Source organism: Pinus tabuliformis, chromosome 6 (genome assembly GCF_031772625.1).
Source record: "Pinus tabuliformis cultivar Carrire ecotype Pingquan chromosome 6, CPIR1, whole genome shotgun sequence".
Taxonomy (NCBI): domain Eukaryota; kingdom Viridiplantae; phylum Streptophyta; class Pinopsida; order Pinales; family Pinaceae; genus Pinus; species Pinus tabuliformis.
Window position 1 is genome coordinate 567,987,842 of NC_142292.1, and position 15,201 is coordinate 568,003,042.

Sequence of the window (15,201 nt, forward strand, 5' to 3'; positions counted from 1 at the left end):
GGCTACAGAACGACCGATTACTTTTCATTTCTATACATTTCCATTTGTTATTATCTTTCGTTCAACTGTATATTTATTGTTTATTTATTTATTTCCATAAACTTTTCTAACACTATGTTCATTGCAGCGTTTGTCACTTAACTCAAACAGGTGCATTCTAGTTTAGAAGTAATTCTTTAGTTTCCCTTATGCTCTAGCTTCTGAACCGTAGTTTTTAAACTATGTCAAGTGGCATCAATTCTTCTATTGTTCCTTAGTTTTAGTTTTTTAATTTAAGTTATTTCATGCCTTTGCTTATTAGGATAATCACTCATTACAAAAATGTGTTTTTCCACAGCCTTTCGTTGATGCTTTATCCTCAAAGTAATTGGTGAAATATGGGATTTATGAATGATATTTCTTGTTGTTCAATACCTTTTCCTTCTTAGTGTAGTCACTCATGTTATAAGAAAATATTTGCAGAACCTTTCGTTGATGATTGATCTTCAAACTAAATGGAAAAGTGTTATGTTTATAAATGAGATTATTTACTGATTCATTAGTTTATAGTTAGATAGCTTGATGCCATTTTCTTGTCAATTTAAGCAACTCATGATTTAAAGAGATATTTCCAAAAGCCCTTCATTTATGGTTGAACCTAAGACTAAGTGGTGAAATGCCTTACTAATGACTAATTTTTTCCTTGCACTTTTAATGTTTACTTCTTTTAGAATGGTGAAGAATGGAATCTCTCAAATGTTGCTATCATAAGGAGTTAATTTCTCCCTAAATTACATAGCAGAGTGGTAGCAATCGTTAATCTAGTTTTTCTTTCACAAATAGTGTAGTTGCAATTTAAGTTTTGTCTCTTTCCTTTTGTTTAATTGCAGTAGTACATTAGACTTTAATTTTTCAAGTAGAATAGACAGCAGAAGTAGTTTTGTTTTCAATATTTCATTCTTAGTTTGTTGTAGACAACTGCAATTCCATTTTCTCATTCAAGTTTTGATTTTGTAGATTGCAGTTTTAAGAGTCTTTTAAGCTCATATTTTGGAAACCATTAGAACAGCAAGAAGATAAGCTTTGTCTTCACTCTCTTGTTTTAAAAGCTCCACTTCTAAACTTGGCCTAAAAGGCACTTTTAGATTCTCGCTACATTCTTCTAGGTTTTTATCAGTAGTAGATTAAGATTTTAATTACATTGCAGAACTTTAGGAGTCAAAAGAACAAAACCACAAAACAACATAAAATTGAAAATAGTGAAGTAAGAAAGGGTTATTTAGGACATATAGTGCACTACACTTCATTAGTGTCCTAAATTGCTACATAAATTATCAATCCGGGTGTCATACACTAATGAAGTGTAGTGCAATATATGTGCTAAATAACCCTTTCTTACTTCACTATTTTCAAGTTTATGTTGTTTTGGGGTTTTGTTATTTTGACTCCTAAAGTTCTGTAATGTAATTAAAATCTTAATCTACTGTAGATAAAAACCTAGAAAAATGAAGTGAGAGTCTAAAAGTTCTTTTTAGGCCAAGCTTGGAAGTGGAGTTTTCAAAACAAGAAAGTGAAGACAAAGCGTATACTCTTGCTATTGTAATGGTTTCCAAAATATGAGCTTAAAAGACTCTTAAAACTACTATCTATAAAATCAAAACATGCATGAGAAAATGGAATTGCAGCTGTCTACAGCAAAGTAAGAATGAAAATGCTGAAAACAAAAGTGCTTCTGTTGTATATTCTACTTGTAAAATTAAAGTCTAATGAATTACTGCAATTAAACAAAAGGAAAGAGACAAAATTTAAATTGCAACTAACTATTTGTGAAAGCAAAAATAGATGAAGCATTGTTACCACTCTGCTATATTATTTAGGGAGAAATTAACTCTTTATGATAGCAACATTTGAGAGATTTCATTCCTCACCATTCTAAAAGAAGTAAACATTAAAAGTGCAAGGAAAAACTCAGTCATTAGTAAGGCATTTCACCACTTAGACTTAGGTTCAACCATAAATGAAGGGCTTTTGGAAATATCTTTTGAAATCATGAGTTGCTTAAATTGATAAGAAAATGACATCAAGCTATCTAACTCTAAACTAATGAATCAACAAGTAATCTTATTTATAAAAACAAAACTTTGCATTTAGTTTGAAGATCAATCATCAAAAAAAGGCTCTGCAAATATTTTCTTATAACATGAGTGACTACACTAAGAAGGAAAAGTAACTGAACAGTAAGAAATCTCATTCATAAATCCCATATTTCAACAATTAGTTTGAGGATAAACCATCAATGAAAGGCTGTGGAAACATACATTTATGTAATGAGTGACTATCCTAATAAGCAAAGTCATGAAACAAATTAATTTAAAAAAATAAAACCTAAGGAATAACAAAAGAACTGATGCTACTTGACACAGTTTAAAAACTACAGTTAAGAAGCTAGAGCATAATAGAAGCTAAAGAACTACTTATAAACTAGAATGCACCTATCTGACTTAAGTGACAAAAGCTGCAATGAACACAGTGTTAGAAATGATTATGGACATAGATAAAAACACAATAAATGTACAGTTGAATGAAACATAATAACAAATGGAAATGTATAGAAACGAAATGTAGCCTCAGCCAAGTAGGGGCTCTCCACACCACCTAGGAAAAGCAACATAAAATTACATCACACGCTCAGGTATCCATATGGAAAACATAGTTTTATATTGAAAACAGAGTACTGAATGTCTCGTGCTTACAAATGGAAATTACTCTACTTCATCATCAAAAAAATTAGCTAGTTATGTGTTCCAAACACCCAGATTTATATAAAAAATTCAAAATTGTTTTTAAGAGATAAATCTTCTACAACAAACATGTGAAAAGGTAGTGCATCCGGGAATTTAGTCTTCGGTTGGATCGAATAGTAAATCTCTAAATAGTAGATGTTGGATTTGGGTATGCTGGTGGCAAACAACATCCTCAGCTTTAGGAACATGCCTCAGATTCATTTACATGCAAAAACAGAGTTCTACTTGCTGTAGGACTTCTCCGTTGACCATCCTTTGACCGGGGTCTTTCTCCTCAAGTTTGATCAAATGGCTAGGACACCATCCATGTACTGATATTTTCCCATCTACCAATGTGGCTTGTTTCTTCTATTGACACCTGTAACCTGCAAAAATATGGAGATGGCTGCGGAATGGCTGGTTAGCTGCGGAGTGTGGCTACATTGCGTAGCTAAAAAACAAAAGCCTATCCAAATAACACACATAATAATATAATTTGAAAATCACTAAAATGTACTCCTGGAAGTAACATGAAATGGCTTTTGATGGCTTAGGACGCATTGGCATGAGAAAACAAAGGAAGAAAGATGAAGAAATTACTTGAAAAAGAGGCAGTTTTGGAATTCAACATACCCCAACTATGAAGCTATTGAATTTCCTCATTCAACCAAAATTGTAACAATCCTCTTTCTACTGCATCTGCTTTGAAATCTCAGCAAGAACAGCCAACCTTTTCTTGCTTTTTTTTTTCTGTCACTGCCATTCTAGGCTTTCTCATGACGAATCTAAATTTAAGGTTGATGAGGGCCTTGCTTAGCTTCCTATTTTTCTTCTTCAATTTTCCATTCTTCTTACTCCACAAACCCAAATAAAGCATGGTATTATCATGAATGATTTTGTCCAGCTTGTTTTTCTCTTTTAAAGGTTCATTTTCCCTCTGAATGTGCCTATTTAAGACCTCCAACTCATAGATTTCTTGCTTTAGTGAGTGAATCAGAGTTTCTTGTGATGTACCTAGTTGTTCAGGGTTGGATGAGGTCCCCTGATCTATTGTTTTATTATTCTTCTCCAATGACTAAATATAGTCATAAATCTGCTGTTGAATTGGGTTAATCTCTGGAGATACTCTTCTTGGACTACTTTCAAAGTCTAGTTGAGGAGAATGTTGTGGACTCTGCTCAAATGCGATGTTATCTTGGGATTGAGTTGGAGTCTCCTCTTCCAAATATATGAATTGGGCCTCTTTTGCCTTTGTTTCATTCATGTTTCCTTTAAGCCTATAGCTTCTCCTTAGACTTTGTAAGCCTATGTTTTCTTCTTCTATGACCTTTCTTCTTTTCCCTTTTTCTTTTTATTTCTTGGACTATTCCTTAATGTGGACTAATTTCTTATAGAGAAATTGTTCCTCTTCTGATGAAGGCTCAGGAGTTTAATAGATTTCCTCAACTTTTCTTTTTATTTTTCCTCTCTGCTTTGTTTGCTTCATGACCTCAGTTAGAGTTTTAGAGAGAGGTTCTTCCTCACTGTTTTCTTTTGCTGAACTGGTAGGATTATTTTGAATTGCAAGAGTTGTTCTCCTCCTCCTACTCTTGTTTACTAAACTCCCTTCAGTAACTCAGGTGGATCTTGGAAAAAGTTCCTTATCAAGAAGTTTTCCCATGTGTCTCCTATATCCTTCAAGTGATTTTCAACTAGAATTTTTATGAGACCATGGTGATAAAGGTGAGGTTCTATATCTTCTATTTTCTTTTGAACAATGGTGGACATCTTCCTTAAGCTATTCAACAGAAAGTAAGGGAGATTGATGGTTCCGTTTTCCAAAAATTTCATCAACAACCTTATGTGATACATGTACATTGAACCATATCTACCCTCACATGTGATAAATTTCTGAATAATCAATAGCAAACTACTCCATTTATCCTTTAATATAGAGATGGGAATTCCTCTTTTCAAATTGAGATATCCATACTTGGGTTTTGGAGAATAACTTTCCAAGCCTAATCATTGAATTCCTTATTTTTGAACCATCTCTCTCCATCTTTTGGGAGTTCGATTGCAGCTGGAATGGAAGATTCAGCCACTGAGAACATTTTATCACCAATCTCCACTTCTACCCCATCAAAAGATCTTGGAAATGTTTTGGTGACTTCTTTGTGATGGCAGTTGAATTTCTTGATAAAGATTAGCTAGCTAGCCTTATTCAATGTCTTCATCAATTGAGGGTATCCCTCCATAAACTTGACTCCTATGGGCTCTGTTCTTACAATCAGACCCATTCTGCTTTTCTTCATTGTGTAGAAACTCTGTAAATGGTGGTTATATGGGAACAATATGGAAATGGAATACCAGAGAACTATAGAGAAAATCGATGGATATGGAACTGAAAAAAAACAATGGATATGAGAGTGTTGTGGTCACCAACAACCCCCCTTCTTCACTTGACATTAGCAATAACGTCAAGCAAAGAGGGGACCCTGAACAAAAAATCCCAAAAAATATTTTTCTAAAGTTTTTATATTTCTCTCCCCAAGGCTTAAATCGCATCGCAAACAAAGGCCGAAGCGTTACTCGAGCGCAAAATGCAAGACCGCGAATGAGCGATGCGAAGTTCATCGCGTCGCATACATCACACGCGCCCCTTTAAATGAGCACCTTCGAAAACCGCCAACCGCCGATATGCGATATCGCAAATCGCAAGCATCGCGCTATATGGCATAACCATTAAACAAAATTTGCGATATCTGCGATTTGCGATCTGCGATCTCTGCGATGGCAGCGATTTGCGATCTACAATCTGAAAAGACTTATCACACGACAAGCCCAGGATTAAGTCCGCGCCTGAAGGAATTTAATAACCGCATGCTTGAGTATCAAGGAATGATTGCATCGCATTTATCGAAGAGTCAAGTCATGATGCATGTCAGGATTACGCATTCATTAGAGTTTAATGCTTTCATGTCAATCTTCATTTCCCTTGTTCTTTGCGTAGACTGCAAGACATGCAACTGATATAAATCTATATGCAGGAAACATCTGAGAAAAAGGGGAAAGCGCCAATCAAACAGCAGAGAGAAGATGCCTCCGCAAACGAATGCCGCATGCAGCAGGACCACGGATTCCAGACTATCAGACAACCGGCACTGATGAAATTAGACTATCCAGGACTCAGAGTCAAAGGCGCACAAAAGCAGCGCGTTCAGAAAAGATCCTGAAGCTCATACTTGGTAAAGCAGAGAAAGAAGCGCATGAGAAGGAAGACGCTTCAGGAAAACTTGGAACAAAGAACGGAAACAATTCTTAAAACAGGGAGATGTCGATACAGCACGACTCCTAACCCACTCAGTCATTCGCACGACCGGAAACCGAAAACAGCAACAGCAAAATCAGTTCGAGAAGAACCTGGGTTGTGCTAAGTATACACGCGGCGAATACACCCAGCTAGAGAAAGGTTTTCGAAAATATCTTCCGGTCTGTCAGAAGAAAGTGTCAGCTCTTGTTATTTCCACTTTTATCTCCCTAGCAAAAGAAGAAGGCAGTCAGCCGACTCTTCCCAGGAAAACGTTGCGCTGTTGACAGCACTAAAGAGAATATACAGAAACGGTCAGAAATTAGATTTAAAGTTTTAGAAATAAATTTGCTTTTAGTAAAGGGCGGTCATTTGAAGCCGATTCCCTAGATTCGTGTAATTAATATCAATTAGCTAGTAGTATTTAACCCTTCTCATGGCATTTGGAGAAGGGTCCGGAAATTTGTCAAAAAACTTATCCTCAGAACATGCACTTCTGCACCCTCAGAGGAGGTTTTTGATGAATGGATGGATCAAGATTTATTTATGTTTGCATTTTAATATCTGTTACTGATGTTGCACTTCTGTACTCTTAGCAGATGTTAGAACAAGTAGAAATAAGTCATTATTACTTGAAGTTTATTGGTGAAATTAGTCATAAATGGTACTTTTATCTCTTGACTAGATTCTGCTAGTATCCCTAAAGTGATATGTAGCTGAGTTATTTATATGTTATTGTATGAATGTCTGCATTACCATTTGTCACTTCTATATGATGGGATCATTTAATCATGCTTAAACATATATAAAACTGATTATGCGATATGTTTTTCACAACTACTCTGCCTAACTTCTTATGCAGAACGGTTTATCTTTATTGGTTTATATTCTGATATCAGTTGAATGATCTTTATTACCAGCTACTGTTAGAAATCTTTCTAGATCGCATAAACAAAAGAAAAACACCCCAGGTTAGCATAGGTCAGATGTATTTCTCTTCATTAGATTACATTAGCATAGAGTTAGTTTAGCAGTTAAAATCAAGACTAGTTTAGAAAAACCTCTAGATTAATATCATCAGACTCTACGCACACACACACACCCATCACATTGGGAAACTGGTCCCATTACCCCCAGTCGGACCCGCTACTCCAAACGGGCAAGGAGCCGCCAACCAGGTTCCGGACCGGGTGGGTATCCCCCTTGTTGTCGACCCGACCTCGGGGCCCTCAACATTTCTGGCGCTAGAAGGAGGGCCAAGCTATGAATGGCGCATAATTCAAAATTCAAATACCATTCTAAGAGCAAGTCACCCTCACCAACTTCCCCGACTTCCCCGGTACGACTAAACTTGAAACTGGAAGTCGCTCGGACAATCCACCGTTGCTATACATCCCGATACATCAGAACAACTTATTGTTGATCCCCCTGGAGTTCAAACCTTGATCCGTAAACTCTAGGGATTCTCTATTTTTAACCAGAAATCTGATAAATCTAAAGGCATCTTGACTTCGCAATACAACCCTGCTCATCCCCTGACCCGATTGAAGAGTGAAAAGTTTGGCATTCAGCCAACTGAAATCCCTCTCCCCACTAGGAAAAGAGCAAGGAAAGCACTTCAAGAGTCTGACAGAGAGACTCTTTCATCCACCTCATCCATTTCAACTCCCTCTCCGTGAAGTCAACCACCCACATCTCCACCTCAAATCACTCATCCATCTTCCACAACCCTTCCTCCACAATCGTCAAAGATCGTAACATCTCTATCTTCTCAACCTCGAAGATCATCTTCTACACTTTTTTTAACTAGCAACTCAGCGATGGCACAATCTCCATGGAACAACCCTGGGGTGGTTTTAATGCCTCCACCCCTGAGTCCAATACCTGCCCATCCTGAGAAGTGGTTACCAAAGTTCAATCCAGAAACTGGAATGCTAGCTGAAGAACATATCAATAATTTCATGCTTTCCGTTAATCTCAACGGGGTCACCAACGAAGATGCCATGGTCCGACTCTTCCCCTATACGATGCAAGGGACAGCCGGGTCATGGTAATTTTCGCTACCCTCCGGATCTATCACCAGTTGGGATATTTTTCAAAATCAATTTCTCACCAAATTCGGCGATGATAGATCGACAGCGACACTGATCAACGATCTGTCCAATCTTAAAGCTGAGGCTAGGGAACCCATTAAAGATTTTAACTTACGGTTCAACAAGATCCTCAATAAAATCCCCGCTGCTTCCCAGCCCAGCGAGGAAGTAAGATGCGAATGGTACATCACGGCATTACCTGCAAACTTGGCCATCTTCGTAGATAGGGAAAGCAAGACAACCTTAGTCGAAAACTTGGCTGAGGCATTGGCAGTCGAAAGACGCGTAGTAGCCCTAGAAAAGAGATCTACAATCGAAGAGCGTAAATCTAAGAAAATCTCTTTCAAAGAGGAAACCAAGAAGAAGAAAACGAAGGATCCTTTCGACATGGAAGGATTACAAAAAGTCTTGAAATCCATGTCTAATGAGATGATTGATATAAGAAAGCAAGTAGCAGAATCGTCCCCAAGAAATCCTTTTAGGAATTTCAAAAGAAATCCCCCTATGGAGACGAAGCCACCCAACGTGTTCTCAAATGTGGAATCTGAAGAAGAAGAAGAAGAGAGCACCATCGAAACGCAAACCAACGACGAAGAAGTGGTGGAACTGCAAGGAATGTGGGATTTCATCCTCCCACAAGAGGAAGATCAAGAAGCACTTCCGGTTAGCACACAAAGCAGAAATCAACTTGATCCTCCCCAGACTACCCCAAAACAGAAGGGCGCAAGCCCTCCAGCGAAAGAAAAGGTCGCAACAAAGAAGACAACCCCTAAAGCGACCTCATTTAGTCTAGTCCAATCAGAGCAATCGCCTCCATCAAAGACACTAATAGTGTCGGATGAAATGGAGTATAACATCATCGACGACATGAAGAAGACTAGGGCTAATATCACCCTGTACGAGTTGAGAAAATTGAAACACCAACAGAAGATCATGATGAAATAGTTACACGTCGTACCTACTGCACCTCTACCTATAGCTATAGCTTCCCATAATATAGGAAGACCCCCAATCAACGCGATCAATAAAATCGATCCAAATGACATCGCTTTGATTGGAGGGAGGTCTAGATCTCACACTCCTCCTTTCCTCCTCACTTATGAGATCTTTAACAGAAACGTGCATAACTGCTTGGTTGATTCTGGTGCTTCAACCAATATTTTACCCAAGTCAATATGCGCCAAACTTAATGTTCAACCACAAAAATCCGCGGTGCGCATAGTTCAACTTGATCGATCACAAGTCGAAGTGATAGGCGAACTTAATCAAGTGAACATAAGATTGTCGTCCAACCCCAAGGTATGCCAGGTCATCGATATTCTAGTTGCTGACATCCCTGAATTTTATGGTCTAATTCTTAGCAGGGATTGGTCCGAGAAGCTCCACGGATATTTTTCGACTGACTGGTCACACTTGTGGTTACCCTTCAATGGGAAGCCAAATCAAATAAAGGTTGAACGAGAACTGCACCAAAAGTACATAGTGACAGATTTGGAGGGAGAGAACGAAGCCATAGCATACAACAGCAGCATCATCGGCAACTACTCGGTAGACTCTTTCCTTGGAAATTTCAATGCTCACATATCACCATATTTAGAAAATTCAGTCGTGTCCCAAGTAGAAAACTTTTCCCAGACTGATGATTCAAAATGTGTTAGTTTCTTAGATAACCCTGTAAATACTTCTTTATTTTGGAAATTATATTTTGATGGATCTAAGTCCAATGAGGGAGCAGGAGCAGGATGCGTCTTGATTAGCCCCGACGGAAATAAGACCATGCTCACATGCAGGCTGGAGTTTGATTGCACGAACAACACAGCAGAATACAAAGCCTTGGTGCAAGGCCTATACAAAGCAATCGACTGCAACGTCAAATATCTCCAAGTCTTTGGAGATTCCGAGATCGTCGTCAAACAGGTACGTAACACCATACACTGCCTGTCTAGTCATTTAAAGCACTATCAGTCTTTAGTGCAAGATCTCACTACGCATTTTACAGCATTCAATATTTCATCAATCCCAAGACTTCACAATGCAAGCGCAGACCTGCTAGCAAACGTAGCCTCCAGAATCATCCCCTCCGAAGACTTTAGTCCAGATAGGTTTTCCATAGAGTTAATTTTTAAGCCGTGTATCCCTGACAACATCACCAACTAGAGAGTATTCAACGACGACCCAGACATCGTAAGTTTCCTTACCTCTGAAGGATCCTACTCAAACCAGATAATCGACGAGGACTGTCATGACCACCAAATACAACAAAATGGCACGGATAATGCTATACCCAAATCAGTGGTCAAATTCGAAGATTTGTATGACTTAAAAAGTCGGTTCAAAAGATCAGCTAACGCAAAACTTTACAGTTCAACTCTGAACTACGAATCAGTGAACTTAGGAACCGAAGAGAAACCCCAAAACGTTAATCTAGGCCAAGGCCTAGCTCCTGAAGAAAAGTCAGCATACATTCGTCTTCTACGACAGTACAAAAACGTCTTTGCCAGGAACTACGATGAGCTGAAAACTTATAACACTTCTATCATTCAGCACACTATCTCTATGATTGACAACGAGAAACCCGTCCAACAGAAGCTCAGGAAAATCCACCCCAACCTGGAAAATCAGATAAAAACTGAGCTGAATAAGTTGTTGAGAGCCAGAATAATTTTCCCAGTTAGACATTCCAAATGGGTATCCAACATGGTACCTGTTAGGAAGAAAAACGAAGATATTAGAATCTGCATCGACTTCCGGAATCTCAACAAAGCCTGTTAGAAAGACAATTTCCCCCTCCCACCTATGGAGCAAATACTACAGGCTGTAGCAGGCTCAGAATTGATGTCTTTCCTGGATGGATTTTCAGGATATAACCAAGTGCTGGTACACCCAGACGATCAGCTAAAAACCACCTTCCGAACTAAATGGGGTACCAACGCGTATCCGAAGATGCCGTTCGATCTGATCAATGTCGGCGCTACTTTTCAAAGGGCTATGGAGATTGCGTTCAAAGGGTTAGTCAATAAATCAGTAGTGATTTACCTAGATGATATAACTGTGTACTCCAAGAACCGAAGCGACCATCTCAAAGATTTGAAGCAAATATTTCAAAGATGTTTAAGGTATGGAATCTCGCTTAACCCGAAGAAATCTATTTTCGCGTTGAGTGAAGGAAAATTGCTAGGGTTCATAGTGTCCAAATCGGGCATTCACATTGAACCTGACAGAATCAAAGAATTTTCCGAGATATCCATGCCCCATAACAAAAAGACCATGCAATCTTTCCTAGGACAGATCAATTTTGTGAAAAGATTTGTCCCAGATTTTTCACGCATTATTTCTCCCTTACAAAAAATGATAAAAAAGAATTCAAACTTTAAATGGGGTCTAGACGAGCACGAAGCGTTTAACTTAATCAAACAAGCCATCATCAACGCTCCATCCCTAGCGACCCCAAATTTTTCAGAGCCATTCATCTTATACACGTTTGCCTCAGAAAATTCTTATGCTGCGATCTTGACCCAGGCAAACCAAGAAAAGGCAGAAGCCCCGATCACATTCTTTAGCTCAAACTTACAAGGTGCTGAGCTGAAATATTCAGACGTAGAGAAACAGGCATATGCCGTTTTCAAAGCAGTCAAATATTTCAGACCCTTCTTGCTGAAGGCCCATACTAAGATCATAGTACCATTCGTAGCGGTAAGAAACCTCCTGATTCAGAAAGATGTGGGCGAGAAGAGAGCTAATTGGATCACTGCCTTACAAGAATACGACCTGGAAATCAAGCCGGCACACATCGTAAGAGGCCAAGGCTTCTGCAAGATGTTAGCTGGAGCATCGCAAATCCCCGAAGAATCGCCTGAAGAGGTACACACGTATGAGGTAAGCCTAAACGACGCAGAATCAATTTATACTGACATCATTTATTTCCTGAAAAACGGATATGCTCCATTTCACCTGGATCACATCAAAAAGAGAGCCCTGAGGTTGAAAGCCAAACAATATCGGCTCGTAGATGATGTCTTATTTAAAAGAAACTATGATTATGTGCTTCTTAGATGTCTTGAGAAAAATGAAGCCGAAAAGGTTTTGCAGGAACTCCACGATGGACCAGCAGGTGGACACTATGCTGGAGAAGCCACCGCACACAAAATCTTACGTGCAGGATACTACTGGCCCACGCTGTTCAAAGACTCGTACAATCACGTAAGAAAATGCCAAGTCTGCCAAACGGCTGCAAGGAAACAAAAGAAGTCATCCATGCCACTGCAGCCGGTTAACATCGAACAGCCGTTCAGGCAATGGGGCCTAGACATAATAGGTGAGATCGTTCCTCACTCCTCTAAACAACATAGGTATATCGTCACTGCAACTGACTATTTTACTAAATGGGTAGAGGCAGTTCCTCTCAAGACAGCTAATTCTGAAAATATTATTGAATTCATAGATCAGTTTATCATTACTAGGTTTGGATTGCCAACGGCCTTAATATTCGATAACACTTCATATTTTTCTAGAAATACCATGACTGAGTTCGCACTCAAAAGAGGGTTCAAACTAAAGTATTCTGCCAACTACTATCCAAAAGGTAATGGGTTGGCTGAATCAAAGAACAAGAACCTAATTAGGATTATCAAAAAGACAGTCGACCAAAGCGAAAAGAATTGGCATAAAGCGCTAGTAAATGCCCTATGGGCAGACAGAATTACAAAGAAAGCCTCTATTGACACTTCTCCCTTTAATTTAGTTTACGGGAGAGAAGCAGTTCTTCCTACTCACTTAGTCATTCCCTCCTTGTCCTTAGTACAATACATTGATGAAGTATCCACTTCTCCCTTACAACTAAGGCAAACGGAAATAATCAAGCTAGAAGAACAACGAGAACAGGCCAAGAAAACCCACGCTCACCACCAAGCGCTGATAAAATCCTCTTTTGATTCGAACATATTGACCAGAAAAAACTTTCAGATGGGAGATCTAGTTTTGAAGTGGGATAAGGCTCACGAAGAGAAGGGCAAACATACGAAATTCCAGAAGCTATGGCTTGGTCCTTTTCAAATCGTAGAAGTCATAGGCCCATCGACTTTTGTGTTGCAGGACTTAACAGGCAGGAGAGATTCTCTGCCTGTAAATGGACAAATCCTCAAAATGTATTTTCCATAGAAGGTTATCCTTCTAATTTTTGTAGGATAATTTTAGTTTTATTTTTTAAATATAAATAAGGTTGGTTGTGAGTGATCATAAATTGTATTTATGAAGTATATACCATTTCTCTATCAGATTTTGATTTCACTTGTATAAATAGTAAAACTTTTCGAAAAATCTGACTTTTATTATTGACAGGTAGAGTTAACTTTAGCCTGAATGTGACGTTAGTTTCAACTTTACAAGGAAATCTGGGATGAAGGTAACTTTTGGCAAAAAATTGTTATATGCCAACGCAATGAAAAGTATCATCAATAGCAAAATAAGTATTCTCTGCAAAACTGTTGTTCTTAAACTCTATTATTGTCGTCCAGAGCTTTCTTAAGGAAAAACAATGACTTCCTCCCTGTTAAGGAAAATCGCAGCATCCAGAGAACCAATCCAAGAAAACACTATATCTCAAAGAATAAGAGGTCTCATCACGAGCCGGCTTATCATGATCACAGATATTATAACTTGCTGACTTTGCCACTACTGTCTATCAAAACAGGGCAACAACTCAAGATTGTTGCAATCAAAAGACAAGGGGTCTCATCACGAGCCAGCTTGTTCAGCAAAAGTGTAAATCAAGTGAATGACTGTGTCATAATTTGGCCACCAAACCAAGACATTGTTCTTTAGAGAATAAAAAAATTAAAAAGGAAAGAAAAAGTGTCAAAAGGGTTTTTCTCAAAAGGGTTTTTCTCTGGAATGTTGTAAATAACCTCAAGCAGGAAAAAGGATCATTGCTGGATAATATGGTAACCCTGTCGAGGCTATGGACGCTTGCGGGCAGCAGAGGCTCTACCTACGACAAATGATCATACTTTACAAAGCTAGTACGCAGGGAAGACCTTATTTTGTCTTTGAAAAGACTGAGTAATGTCTAGGTGTAAATACAAGAAATAACCCAGAGGAAGCAAACAATCAGAATGAAATAAAAAGTTGTGATGAAACATCATTGACAGGATAAGGGGTAATACTCTATCTGCCCATAACAAAATTTAGGCATAAGAAAACTTTTCTATTTTGGAAGTGAAAATGCAATAGAACAAGCAGAGATAACTGGTTCTTCACAGTGAATCACCATTGTTGTGGTCACCAACAACCCCCCTTCTTCACTTGACATTAGCAATAACGTCAAGCAAAGAGGGGACCCTGAACAAAAAATCCCAAAAAATATTTTTCTAAAGTTTTTATATTTCTCTCCCCAAGGCTTAAATCGCATCGCAAACAAAGGCCGAAGCGTTACTCGAGCGCAAAACGCAAGACCGTGAATGAGCGATGCGAAGTTCATCGCGTCGCATACATCACACGCACCCCTTTAAATGAGCACCTTCGAAAACCGTCGACCGCCGATATGCGATATCGCAAATCGCAAGCATCACGCTATACGGCATAACAATTAAACAAAATTTGTGATATCTGCGATCTCTCCGATTTGCGATCTGCGATGGCAGCGATTTGCGATCTGCAATCTGAAAAGACTTATCGCACAACAAGCCCAGGATTAAGTGCGCGCCTGAAGGAATTTAATAACTGCATGCTTGAGTATCAAGGAATGATTGCATCACATTTATCGAAGAGTCAAGTCATGATGCATGTTAGGATTACGCATTCATTAGAGTTTAATGCTTTCATGTCAATCTTTTCATTTCCCTTGTTCTTTGCGTAGACTGCAAGACATGCAATTGATATAAATCTATATGCAGGAAACATCTGAGAAAAAGGGGAAAGCGTTAATCAAACAGCAGAGAGAAGATGCCTCCCCAAACGAATGCCGCATGCAGCAGGACCGCGGATTCCGGACTATCAGACAACCGGCACTGATGAAATTAGACTATCCAGGACTCGGAGTCAAAGGCACACAAAAGCAGCG